Source organism: Malaclemys terrapin, chromosome 8 (genome assembly GCF_027887155.1).
Source record: "Malaclemys terrapin pileata isolate rMalTer1 chromosome 8, rMalTer1.hap1, whole genome shotgun sequence".
NCBI lineage: Eukaryota > Metazoa > Chordata > Testudines > Emydidae > Malaclemys > Malaclemys terrapin.
This window is the reverse complement of record NC_071512.1, coordinates 33,844,404-33,858,910: the sequence shown is the minus strand read 5'-3', so window position 1 is coordinate 33,858,910 and position 14,507 is coordinate 33,844,404.

Sequence of the window (14,507 nt, the reverse complement as noted above, 5' to 3'; positions counted from 1 at the left end):
CCTTAAAAACCTCTAAGGAAGGCGATTCCACCACCTCCCTAGGTAACCCATTCCAGTGCTTCACCACCCTCCTAGTGAAAAAGTTTTTCCTAATATCCAACCTAAACCTCCCCCACTGCAATCTGAGACCGTTACTCCTTGTTCTGTCATCTGCTACCACTGAGAACAGTCTAGATTCATCCTCTTTGGAACCTCCTTTCAGGTACTTGAAAGCAGCTATCAAATCCCCCTTCGTTCTTCTCTTCTGCAGACTAGACAATCCCAGTTCCCTCAGCCTCTCCTCATAAGTCAAAAGAGGAGGGAGAGACTTTCCTTGGCTAAGGGATGTTTTGGGTGGTTCCCGGAAATTGTCTAAATAGAATCTCTGATGGTTTTGGCTACTTTCTGCCTTAACCCACAGGCAAGGAGTATGCACAGTATTACACACTGTCTCAGTGGCAGAGCCAGGAACAGAATCCTGGAGTCCTAAATGCCAATCTCTTGCTTTTGGATCTAGTCTGCAGTTCTCAGACCATCAGGACAAAAGCATTGTCTGAAGAAGACTGCTCCTAAACTGCTTCCAGGGATTTTAATTATTGATCACAGCTGACCTTTACTTATGAATGAATCTTTTCTTTTACTGCTTGGGCTCCCAACTGCTTATGGCTATTGCATGGAAAGATACTATTTTTAATGCTTATCATTAGCTCTGCCTTTTCTTTGGAAAACTAAATTATTAAAAGAGCCAAAAAGTGGTGGAATCAGGAGATTTCTCTTTCATGGTGAGAACAGCTCCCTGCTGCAAAAAACTGCTGAGCTGGCAAGAGATACAGCATTGCAGCTAGACAAATGACTATTGTCGCTCATAAAAGGAGTGGTTCCTGTCCTAGAGAGTACCTGCTTTAACAACATGCTCCTGTGAAGACATCTGTCAGTAGAGGGGGTATTTTAGATTCATTGTGTTCTGTCATTCTTAAGCTGGTATTCATCTTGCAAAGCCTATGTCCTGTGCAATGCTAAGGTTTTTGAATAATATGTGCTGATCCCTGCATAATAATTCAGCACCTTTTGCACAACTGCAGTGGGGAAGTTTACTGGGCAACATCTGTGCCATGTGCGTTCATTTGGGTGCATGAAAGAATTCCTCACCCGGAGCTTAGGGCTGGGTGATACATATGATGTAAAGTCTAGGGACTGAAAACATGAAGCTAAATTAAACACGTCACTAGAAGCTGAAGGTTCTGTGGGAGAACCCTGGAAAATCAGGTTGTTTTAAGTAATAGATAACGCTAACAAGATTTGGGCTATTAAAACACTTGCTTCCAGGCTTAAGCCAATCTCTAATGATTAGATTTTAGAAAGAGACCTGTTGTGAGGGGCAGATTAGCCCACATCTGCCTGCTATCAGGTTCTTGCACCTTACTCTGGAGAATGAGTGCTGGTGTAGACAGGACACTGCACCAGACTGACCAGGGAGCTGATGGAGTCTGGCAATTCCTACATTTCAAATCATAAACTCGAGGAATGTGCCATTTGAACCAAAGGAGGGGAAATGCAGAAAAAGCTACCAACAGGCAATGAAAGGAATGGTTTCATTCAATAAAATGCTCTGGATACCGAACAACTTTGTTCATTAAAAATTAAAGACAGGCATGAGCCAATACCCCAGGTCCACATAACCCTCAGCTACTGGAAGACTCAGAATCCCAATCTGAGTCAGTTCTGCAGCTGGCCCTTCTCTGGCTATAGGGGTGAGCCAAACCTCAGATCCAAAGGTGCTTGTACTTTGGGAGCTTCAAAATCTGGAGCTAAATCTCTCTGTCTTGGACCCATTTCTAGCAATTGTTTCATTTGCCTTCGGCAGTGCAAGCACATTGACCAACATAGTTCAAGGTTGATTTATGTGTGCACAGCTGCTGTAACTATCCTTGGCTGAAATGCAGTTTTGTAACATTCTGCAGCAATATTTTACAGCTATAACTGAGAGGAATGGGACTCTCTCTCCACTTTTTCCAGCGGTGCAAGCACATCCATGTTACACGGCTGTGTCCTTTTGTAAAGTGCATTTCTACGCTGAAACATGACCTAGTGTGAAAGGATGCCTTTTAATTCAACAGCTCTTCTCCCGGGGGGCTGTGTCCCAACATAACTCTGAGAAAATGAGATGGATTGTAATCTGGCTCTTGCATCATCAGCGAGTTGTTAATTTGGCTCTGAATGCAGTGGCCTTATTGATGGTTGTGATGCATGAGTTAAGAAAAAGCCCAGCTTGACTCTCAGATCCCAGGGTCATTTTTTTATGGCTAGTAGTTAGAAACAAACTATCTACTTTTATTTTGTAAACTGAGAAGATCTGATCTGGAGTGATGGAAAGATGAACATGGAAATCCATGATGATATTTTTGCACATTCACTCTTCAGAGTAGAACCATTCCTTGAAGTACTAACCTAAGATGGAGGGATGTGACTGAACTACCAGAGAAAATTGAAGGTGTCCAGTTATCTATCTATCCCCACTAGGGCTGTCAATTAATCGCAGTTAACTCACGCAATTAACTCAAAAAAATTAATCGCAATTAATCGCAGTTTTAATTGCACTGTTAAACAATAGAATACCAATTGAAATTTATTAAACATTGTGGATGTTTTTCTACATTTTCATATATATTGGTTTCTGTCTTGTAATTGAAATCAAAGTGTATATTATTTTTTATTACAAATATTTGCACTGTAAAAATGATAAACAGTATTTTTTAATTCACCTCATATAAGTACTATAGTGCAATCTCTTTGTCATGAAAGTGCAACTTATAAATGTAGATTTGTTTTTGTTACATAACTGCACTCAAAAACAAAACAATGTAAAACTTCAGATCTTACAAGTCCATTCATTCCTACTTCTTGTTCAGCCAATCGCTAAGACAAACAAGTTTGTGTACACTTACAGGAGATAATGCTGCCCTCTTCTTATTTACAATGTCATCTGAAAGTGAGAACAGGCATTTGCATGGCACTTTTGTAGACGGTATTGCAAGGTATTTATGTGCCAGATATGCTAAACATTTGTATGCCCCTTCATGCTTTGGCCACCATTCCAGAGGACATGCTTCCATGCTGATGACGCTCGTTAAAAAAATAATGTGTTAATTAAATTTGTGACTGAACTCCCTGGGGGAGAATTGTATGTCCCCTGCTCTGTTTTACCCGCATTCTGCCATATATTTCCTGTTATAGCAGTCTCAGATGATGACCCAGCACGTTGTCCATTTTAAGAATACTTTCACTGCAGATTTGGCAAAATGCAAAGAAGGTACCAATCTGAGATTTTTAAAGATAGGTTCAGCACTCGACCCAAGGTTTAAGAATCTGAAGCGCCTTCCAAAATCTGAGAGGGACAAGGTGTAGAGCATGCTTTCAGAAGTCTAAAAAGAGCAACACTTCGATGCGGAAACTACAGAACCCAAACCACCAAAAAAGAAAATCAACCTGCTGATGACACCTGACTCAGATAATGAAAATGAACATGCGTCGGTCCGCACTACTTTGGATTGTTATCGAGCAGAGCCCGCCATCAGCATGGACGCATGTCCCCTGGAATGGGAGTTGAAGCATGAAGGGACATATGAATCTTTAGCGCATCTGGCACATAAATATCTTGGGACGCCGGCTACAACAGTGCCACGAGAACGCCTGTTCTTACTTTCAGGTGATATTGTAAACAAGAAGCGGGCAGCATTATCTCCTGAACAGGGCCGCCCAGAGGATTCAGGGGGCCTGGGGCAAAGCAATTTTGGGGGCCCTTTCCATAAAAAAAGTTGCAATGTTATAGTAACATGTATTTGGAAATGTAAAAAATAACTAGTGAAATACATTCAAAAATTAATTTGTAATAATTTGAAAATACATTAAATACATTATTTAAAAACATTAAATGCTTTAATGGTATGTATACATTTGCAATTACATAATGGGCTGTTGCTGGATGATGGTGATGGTTGGTGCCAATGGGCTGTCGCTGCCTGGGGGTGGCGCTGCTGTGGCCCAGGGCTGGGTGGGGAGCTGGGCTCTGGATTGGGGGGTGCCCGGCTCACAGGGGCTGGACTCAGGGCTGTGGGGGAGATGGGGTCGGGGGGTGCCCGGCTCAGAGGGGCTGGGCTCAGAGCTGGGGGTCAGGGCTGTGGGGAGGATGGGGTCGGGGGTTGCCCAGCTCAGAGGGGCTGGGCTTGGAGCTGGGGGTCAGGGCTGTGGGGGGATGGGGTCGGGAGGGTGCCCGGCTCAGAGGGGCTGAGCTTGGAGCTGGGGGTCTGGGCTGTGCGGGGGATGGGGTTGGGGGGTGCCCGGCCCCGGCCCCTTACCATGCCGCTTACTCCATCTCCCAGAGCCTCAGCACGCCGTGTCCAGCGCTGCAGCGGCTTGGTGTTTCCAGCGGGCCCTCAGCTCCCGCCGCTCGGCCACAACTCGCAGCCCCGCCTCCTTACCAGCTGAGACTCTGGGGGATGGGGGAAGACGGAGGCAGGGGGAGCCTCCGACATAGTCATGGGGGCCCCTGTGGAGCCTGGGGCCTGGGGCAAATTGCCCCCCCCCGGGCAGCCCTGCTCCTGAAAATGTAAACATTTTTGTTTGTCTGAGCGATTGACTGAACAGGAAGTAGGACTGAGTGGACTTGCAGGCTTTAAAATGTTATGTTTTACTTTTGAATGCAGTTTTTTTTGTACATAATTATACATTTGTAACTTCAACTTTCATGGCAGTGCAAATACTTGTAATCAAAAATAAATATAAAGTACACTTTGTATTCTATGTTGTAATTGAAATCAATATATTTGAAAATGTAAAACATCCAAAAATATTTAAATAAATGGTATTCTGTTATTGTTATCTCATGCAAAACTGACTTCTTATTGGAAGATTACTGTAAAGCTGTGTGTAATCCACCTTCCTACTGTTCGGAGGGGGGATTATGACAGGCCATATGTAACCACAGGCTGTTTTTTTTTTGTGGGGGGGGGGGGCGGAGGGGAGAATCAAAATGCTTAGAAGGCTGAAAATTTTTACTCCCTCTTCCCCAAGGCTGAAGCAGCACTTTAGATATAGGCAGGTGCTTGAGTGAAGCCGCATTACTCAACCCGCTCACACTGACATCTCCACACTCAGAAATGATCAAGACATAGAGGGACAAAACCTCAGCTGGTGCCAACTGACATAGCTCCATTAACTTTGGGGAAACTACGTGGATTCACACCAGCTGAGGCACTGAGCCCGTGAGGTTTGCTCATGTTGATGGTAGGCTTGTGTGCACATCAGAGAAGTAAGGAATTGCTTTGTGTCTCATTTCTTGTAGTCATAGTGGGCAACTCTACTGAGCTGCGCCTCACAATCGTCATCTGGAGCAGGAACTGGTGGATCTAGGGCTGACACTGAATAATGTAGCCTTCCACCCATAAGTCACCATTCCAAATCCAGCCCACCTTGCCAGTGACCAGCGGTTACTATGGTCTGAGTTCTGTTCAGGTGACCACATTGCTCAGCTGCTCACACTCTGTGGTGATGAGGATCGTATAAGTGATCAATAAATAGATGATAGATACACCAAATGATGTGCAGTGGCTGTGTCACTTCATGTCTCCTTGAATAAAGGTGTCTACACCACAAAAACTGCCATCGCTTCTTGGCACCTTGCTAGTCTCCGTAGAGCTGCCAAGAAGTGAATGGATCATCATGACTCAACTCCTCTCTCAGTTCTTGCAATGGTCCTGGTAGGTCAGGGTGGGGGGCAGCCTATGGGAGGAAGCTGGCAATGCAGCTGTACTTATTCACTGGCCAGACAGCGCATTCCAGGCTCCCCACCTAGCACACTTCACCAGCACTGGCCTCACCAAAATACCATGCGTGGGCTCCAGCTGTCACGCAAAGCCACGCTGTGCCAGCTCTCTTTAGCCCAGTCTTTGATAATGCACCCTGTGACTGGCATGCTACAAGGGACGGGCTTGCCTAAGCCAGGATTCTACCTGCTTGACCTCATTGACATCACTTCATCCTGCTTCTCATCTGAACACACACTGCCTCCAACGACCTGGCAGACTCAGCTCCCTCAGCTGGCGTGAGTTGGACATCGCCAGAGCTATGATGACCTATACCAGCCGAGGGGCTGGGCCTGCATGGTATTCCAGGCTTAGCAGAGAGCAGCGTGCTGCCATTAGCTTCAACTACACAAAGGATAGCTCAGTGAGAGGGAATTGTTGGACCAGAACCTCCTTCATCATTCCAGACGCCACTCCAGAGTCTGCCCTTAGTTCACTCAAGTAAATGGGGAGTAACTCCAGTGGAATCTGGCTGGATTTACACTGCTGTAACTGAGAGCAGAACCTTGGCCTCCTGTTTGTACTTGATTTACATCATTTAATCAGCGAGATGAAAACTGCCTACAGTTAGTGCTTTCCTCTTGTAAATTGCACATAAATCCTCACATGTGCTCCTCAGAGGGGGTTGCCACTCAAGGGAAAACTCTGCCGCTCTGTGGCTTAGGGTGTAGGCGAGAAACTGGGCGGAACTAGCAGCAGGGAGCCAAAGAATCCTGGCCGTCTAATCTCTAGCATGCGGGCACTGAGGAGACACAGGCAGCAACCCCTGGACAGCAGGCTTCAATCTAGCAGCCAGCACTTGTGTGGCAGACGGCCAGCGTTTTCAGTGACCTTGGCATCGCAACTGGAGAAAGTCTTTCATAGGGCAGCACTCTGCACACTCTTTTTCTGCAGCGCCTTGTGCATGAAGGTACTTGCCTCTAGCACATGGCATGTCCTCCCTCTAGCCCCCGTTTGCCTCTGCTCTGTTTTGCATGTGCCCAAGGCCGGCGCTTCCACTAAGCGACCCTAGGCGGTTGCCTAGGGCGGCAGGATTTGGGGGGTGGCATTTTGCCGCCCTTGGTGGAAATTCGGCAGCAGGGGGTCCTTCCGCTCCAGGTCTTTGGTGGCGGGTCCTTCACTTGCTCCGGGACCCGCCTCTGAAGTGCCCCGAAGACACAGAGCGGAAGGACCCCCGCCGCCGAATGCTCAGAGGAGCGCTGCCGCCTAGGGCGGCAAAAACCGTGGCGCCGCTCCTGCATGTGCCACACATTTATTGTCATGCCTTTGGCCTTCCATTCTCCAGCCCCTTCCTATCCTCCAGGCAGTGTGTGAATGAGAATATCTTACATTGCTCTGCCACCTTCCATCCCAGAGGGCCTTACAACCTACATGCCAGCGCTCAGCCTGCCCTAGGCCCCTTGCCCTGGTCCTGTAGCACAATGGGCTGAGGATTTCCAGGCACAGAAGAAGCACTGCTAGGTGTAGAGATCACACAGCCAACTCTACATCGCTCCTCAGTCCCGCCCTGCCCTGGGCTGTGCTGGGAGGAGAAGGGGGTGGCCGGCATGCTGCTGTGCTCTGACAAACCCCAGCTGGCATAATGGCCCTTTGGGGGCTGTGACCAGCTAGCATCTGTGAGAGGAGCCCCAAATAGCATACAGCCACCTTTGCCCGCCTCCACAACCCCTCAGGTCCTGCACAGAGTATATGTAAGCCGGGGAATGGTCCCACTATTGTGGGGAACTTTCCTGGCTTCTGCACTACCCCGGTGAAATGGGCTAGCGAAAGGATCTGAGTCCTCGCTACCACTCCCTTTACCCAGAGGCCTCCCTACCCTTGAGGGCTCCCCTTTCCACTCTCCTGTCTGGCAGAGTCCTCGTAACCTAGGGTTACCATTCGTCCGGATTTACCTGGACATGTCCTCCTTTTTGTGCTAAAAATAGCGTCCGGGGGGAATTTGTAAATCACTCAAAATGTCCGGGATTTCCCCCCTCCCCGGCAGAGCAGAGCGAGCGGCTGGGAGGGCTGCAGGAAAGTCACGGGCTGGACTCCGGAGCAGCTGTAGAGGAGCTCCTCCTCCCCCCCCCGTCCCTCCCTGCATTCTGAGCTGGCAACTCCTCCTCCCCTGCAGCCCCGCGCCCCGCTCCGGCAGCACTGTGCAGGGCCAGGGATCGGGTTTTGTGTTGCGCTGGGGAGCGCAGCCACGTGTCCGGCTCCGCACAGAGCCCAACACCCTGTTCTGAGCAGCAGGGTAAGGGGGCCAGGGGGCAGGAGAAGGGGCAGGGAGGTTCTTGAGGGGGCAGTCAAGAAACGGGGGGGGGGGCGGGAGTTCAGGGGGGGCTTTTTGGGGGGAGTGGAGAAAGTTTTGGGCAGTCAGGGTACAGGTAGGGGGTAGGGTCCTGGGGGGCAGTTGGGGGGGGTCTTAGGAGGGGGCAGTTAGGGGACAAGGAACAGGGAGTCTTAGGTAGGGGGTGGGGTTCTGGAGGGCAGTTAGGAGCAGGGGTCCCAGGAGGGGGCAGTCAGGGGACAAGGAGCGGGGGGGTGGGGGGCTGGGAGTTCTGGGGGGGAGCTGTCAGGGGGCAGGAGTGGGGAGAGGGATCGGAGCAGTCAGGGGACAGGGAGCAGAGGGGTTTAGATGGGTTGAGGGTTCTGGGGGGGGCTGTCAGGGGGTGGGGAGTGGTTGGATGGGGCATGGGAGTCCCAGGGGTCTGTCTGGGGGTGGGGGTGTGGATAAGGGTTGGGGCAGTCAGGGGACAAGAGGCAGGGAGGCTTAGATAGGGGGTGGAGTCCTGGGGGGCAGTTAGGGGCAGGGGTCCCAGGAGGGGGCAGTCAGGGGACAAGGAACGGGGGGAGGGTTGGGGGTTCTGGGGAGGCGGGAAGTGGGAGGGGCAGGGGCGGGGTTAGGAGGGGCTCCTCCCGTCCTCTTTTTTGCTTGCTGAAATATGGTAACCCTACGTAACCCCAACAAGGCTGGACCCAGGATTCCTGGGGGGCTCAACCCCCAACCCTGCTGTGGTCACCCAGGACAGGGGCTAGGGTGTCCCCACTCCGGGGTACCCTCTCTGCACTGGGCACGTCCCTGACCCACTGATTATTCCATTCAATTTAAAGCAAATACAAGTTGTTTAATTAACAATTAATCTAAAGAAAAGAACAAGGAAAAATGGGAAAGGTTAAAGGAAAACCCATCACCCCACTCTGTGGCAGGGAACATCACAAACAGTGTATCTGGACATCAGGGCACTTCACAGTCTGTTCCTTGTAGGTCCCAGATTTCCTTCTCAGGCCCTAGCTGTGCTGCAGGTATGCTACGGGTTGGACACTTGCAATGGTGGTGGCCACACACCTCCGGGCTTTGAGTGGTGGGACCCTTCTTCCCAGTGTCAGCCCCCCGTCAGGTTACGGTCCCCCTCCCGGTCTGGCCTGCAAGGACTCTTGGCTAGGGGTGTCCTTCTGTGCTGGGCCCTTTGCCCAGGGTCCCCCGTTGGCTGGCCCCACTTGCTCACCACACCTGGCTCTGTGGCTGCAGCTCTGCTCCCAGCACAGGATCTGCTCTCCCTGGGCTGCGTCTCTGGCCCCTCTGGCTCTGGTTGCTACAGCTCTGCCCCCAGGACAGGTCTGCTCTGCAGGCTGCTTCTGTGACTCTGCTCCCAGCTCTGACCTGCTTCCTGGCTGCTTGTCTGGCCCCTCTGGCTCTGGTTGCTGCAGCTCTGCTCCCAGGGCAGGTCTGCTCTCTCTGGGCTGTGCTCTGGCTTTGGGGCTGCAGCTCTGCTCCCCAGCTCAGCTCGGGCCCCTGCTCTCTCCTTAGCTCGGCCCCACTCTGTCTGACTCAGGCCATTCTAGTTCACACGGAGGACTGGACCCCTCTGGCCTCCTGACTCTCTGCTTAGCCTGCCCGCCCTGTCAATCAGGCTGATCTGGAGCATTGGCCTCTCCCCATTGTTCCTGGGGACTGTCAGTCTCAGGCTCCTGATTTCCCATCGACCCTTCCCCTTTTAGTGCTGGGAGCGAGCAATCAAACACCCCCACTGAATGTTAGTAAGGGGGCAACAGTCCCCTTACATATAGCCCAGGGCCTAAATTTATACAGGAAACAAACTGCACTGAACGGCTGCCACCTCTGGGATGGAACATAGCAGCTGTTTAACGGTGAACAATATGGTCAATGGATTTGTCCTTGTGATGAATTTGCCTCCCTCATAGAGCACATTGCAATACATAAACACTCCCTCCAAACAGTGTTTCATAGCTTTTTTGCCCAGTCGAGTCTCTTAAAGCCTGAGCCTGCAAAACCCTACTCACATGAGTAAGCACATGTGGGATCAGGCTCTTATTCACATGGTCATCACAGTGGGGGTCAGGATGGAATTTCCCATAATGCACAGCATTGCATGCTGACCCAGTTTTCTTCACCACGATGCCTCTGAGGGACGGCTGCAGTAGCCACAGCCCCAGGCAGGCTATCAGATGTGATGGAGCCCATGGCCGTGTATTCAGCCCAAGAGAAGAGAGCCTCAGCATGCTTTGTGTTCCGTGGTGCTCCACACACAGAGAGCTGGGTTGTGTTTGCAAAGTCTAAACGCTGATACATGAAAACAAAAGAAGCTGAGAGTGTCCCTCTTTGCCCCAGCAGGCCAGTGCGGCACTGCCAGCTCCTAAAGCTACCCTGGCAGCTTTGCTACCCCCCTGAACTGAGAACATGCCACATTTGCTGGCTCCCATGGACAGAGAGAGCTGGCCAACAGATGGAGATATTTTTCTGCCTGTCAGATTCCCTCAGTGCTAATGTTACAAGTCGTGGCTAAGTGCCAATTAACAAATCCTTGAGATACAGCATCACTGAAGCACCATCCCAAAGGGAGAGGAGCTGGGCAGGACTAGAGCCTGCCACTATCCACCCCTGCAAGAGCAGGGCACCCACCATACAATCGCTCCTCTCCACCTCACATCTCTTCCTCTCCTCCCATCCTGGAGGTCCCACTGCCTGCTGACAGTCTACATGGTAGAACTGGAGCTCCGCGTCTTTCTCTTGTGCCCTTCCTCTTCCCCTACCCGCATCAGCAATGTCATTCACTTGTGACTGCTGTCACTTTGGCCAACCACCTGGCATTCAGTCAAGGACCTCCAGCGCTAAAAGCATGAGCTGCTACAGCTTGGGCTAAAGAGTCAGGCTCTCCAGATGGGGCTGGCTCATGAGCTTTTTGGATCAGGCTCAGAGGGTGGCCTATAACACACACTGACCGATGGGTTACACACATTCATGGTCTCAGGAATAGAGCTGATGCTGCAAACTCCTTCTCTCCCATACTTACACTTCTTGGTGCATGTCTCTGAAATCTGCCCTTCCCTCTTCCTCGCACCAGGAGAATTTCCCAGGACTTGCTCTGTGAAAAATAAAAACATTTTTTTGTTAATTTCTTGCAAAGAATAATGAGAATTTTGGACACAATCTAATTGGCATTGCTCAGTAATACCAACACAGCTCCAGAGGGAGGGAAGTACCCCTAGCCCTGAAGAGAAATTCCTCCTGAACATCGTGATCATCTTAACGCTGGGCATATTAGAGAAAATTCCTCCGCTTACACCGTTAATTGGGTCCGGAGTGTGACGGTACCTCCCATAAGGCATTATGGAAATATGCTTAGAATGTGTTTTATGCTACATATGCAATGTAACATACACCGCTACCTCCATATAATGCGACCTGATATAACATGAATTCGGATATAACGCGGTAAAGCAGTGCTCTGGGGAGGGCGGGGCTGCGCACTCCGGTGGATCAAAGCAAGTTCAATATAACACGGTTTCACCTATAAAGCGGTAAGAGTTTTTGGCTCCCGAGGACAGCGTTATATTGAGGTAGAGGTGTATCTCAAAGGTTATGATCTACTGAATGTATTAATCCTATTTGTATGCATGTATTATTTTTGTATTTGAAGTTATGAATGTTATGAATGTTGACTGTGTACTAGCTTGATTTCTAAATAACCTTAGTAGAGCATTTGGTCAGTTCCTGGAGAAAGGAATGTTGAAGTTAAGTACCTAATCAAGAAACACTTAAAGGACAATGGATCTTGGAATGCTCCAATCCACATAAGTCTACTTGAGGACGTTCAAGGTAGCATGTAAACAATGGATGCTACCTGTAAAAACTGAGAGTCATGCATGGACATGTGACTTGCCCAGGTGATTCCTAAACTCCATCCTGGAGCTGGACTTTGCATAGGAGTGAGGAGGGGGTCTCCACCCACAAAAGAAAGTTTATTTAAACCCCTCCATTTGGTCTTCAGCTGGCTAAAGAGGGAGCCTCTCCACCCCCCAGGATACTTGAAATACACTGGAACAAAGGACAGTGTGCAAGAGGTGTGAGTGATTGCTGGACCCAGGCTAAAAGGAGATTAGTCTGTAAAAGGGAACATTCTGGAACTGGTGAGGCTCTTATCTGTATTCAGTTTGATTAGACATAGATTTGTGCATTTTATTTTATTTTGCTTGGTGACTTACTTTGTTCTGTCTGTTACTACTTGGAACCACTTAAATCCTACTTTCTGGATTTAATAAAATCACTTTTTACTTATTAATTAACTCAGAGTATATATTAATACCTGGGGGAACAAACAACTGTGTATATCTCTCTATCAGCGTTATAGAGGGCAAACAATTTATGAGTTTACCCTGCATAAGCTTTATACAGAATAAAACGGATTTATTTGAGGTTAGACCCCATTGGGAGTTGGGCATCTGAGTGTTAAAGACAGGAACACTTCGGTTAGCTGCTTTCAGGCAAACCTGCAGCTTTGGGGCAAGTAATTCAGACCCTGGGTCTGTGCTGGAGCAGACGGGAGTGTCTGGCTCAGCAAGACAGGGTGCTGGAGTCCTGAGCTGGCAGGGAAAGCAGGGGTAGAAGTAGTCTTGGCACATCGGGTGGCAGCTCCCAAGAGGGTTTCTGTGATCCAACCCATCACATGTACCACAAGATATCGCAGGTGTCCATGTTAGTCTCCATTTCATTCCTCGATCCCGGTGAGGTGGATTCGGCTGCTAGGTCTGGGAGCAGAGAATGCCTACCCCTGAGCACTCGCTGTGAAAAACAAGCCCCTCTGCAAACGTATTGTGATGACAAGGATGATACATTTATACTGTGGTAAATGTTCCATAATCTACATACATACACTGTATTTATAATCTGGAGAGCCAGTCCCAGCCCAAAAGACAGTTCTACCCATAACTGGCAAAGAGAACAGCAACAAAAAAACTCTGATGCTGACAGGCTAGAACTGGCTACCCAGCAGCTAGACTGAGAGGAGAACAAGAGAGGAAACCAGGACAGGAGGCAGAGAAACTGCAGTGTCTTGTTCCAGGGCTGCTTGGGGCAGCAGTATAATAATCATTTTGTTAACATACAGAGAGACTGCTTCACTCCTGTTTAAAAATAGTATTAAACCACTGCAGGAGTTGGGATTAACACTGATGATGAACTAGCCTGGGAAATGATGGTCAAATAGCTGAATTCAGTGGTCCACACCCACCAGACGGGGAGACAAACTCCTATCTGTAGCAATATGGTCAGGCCTATATCCTAACCACAGCGCTGGATGTCTGAGTTCTACTTCTACTTCTGCAATTGTGTTGCTTTGGGCAACAGCTCCAGGTATTAGTTTCTGAGGGACTCTTGAGAGGCAGAATGGACAGGAATAATGCTTCCTAATGAATTAGAAGGAATTGATTAATGGCTGCACATTATGTTGAAAATGTAAAGCAGGATGGAAGCTCTATGCAGCGCTGGATGAACACTGTGGAAAAATTGTCTATGAGCAGCTATTGAAATGAGCCTTGGCTGGGTTCATGGCTTTTTTCATGTTCATGCTTCATGGACGCTCGAATGTGAGAGTTACTAGCAGGACTGAGTGTGGAAACAAACCAGTTTCAGTGATTAATAAAGAATGTTCGCCGGGAGCACATTTTACATTTTCAAAGGTGAATATTCATAGCCATAAACCGGAGTCTGGCTTAGACTCAGCCAGCCAGGGAACCAATGCATGCCTTGTGATCTGCACATCCAGGCAAAAGTCACCAGTGCTTCTGGAATTTTGAGTGTTGACTGGCAAATACTCACACAGACTTGCTCGCCAGCAATCTAGAGTCCCAGAATTGTTTGGTGAATCATTTCAGAGAATGAATGAATCTGAGAAAATCCGATCAGCTCACAGGCATCTGTTAACACAACCTCCTCTCCCCGCACAATTCATCAAGGACCTGATTTGTTAGGAATTATTCATTCAGCTCTAGTGCTAAGGGTTATTGTTCTGAGCACCAAACCTTCCCCTTGCACCAGAAGAGACAAGCTAGGTAACAGGGATTTGAAATGCAAGAAACTACTTCCTTAAGCCTTAAGCTTCTGGCTGTGTTTGTTTCTGAGCACCGGAGAAGTAGTGTCAGAGCATGATGTGCCCAGGTCGGATGTGCAGCAGGTTACACAGAGTGGCATTCACCTGGAGAGCAGGAACAGCTCAATCCTTGTGGCGAATTTTCTTCGTCTGCTCCAAATGGGCTCTTTCTAAGCACTGCTCCAAGTACAAGGACAAGCCACTGAGGAAGGACCACGGTGAAAAGCCCTGTGTTCATTGCACTCTTATTTTTTCTCCACTGAGGCCCAGGGCTACACAGTGACTCTGCTGACATCCA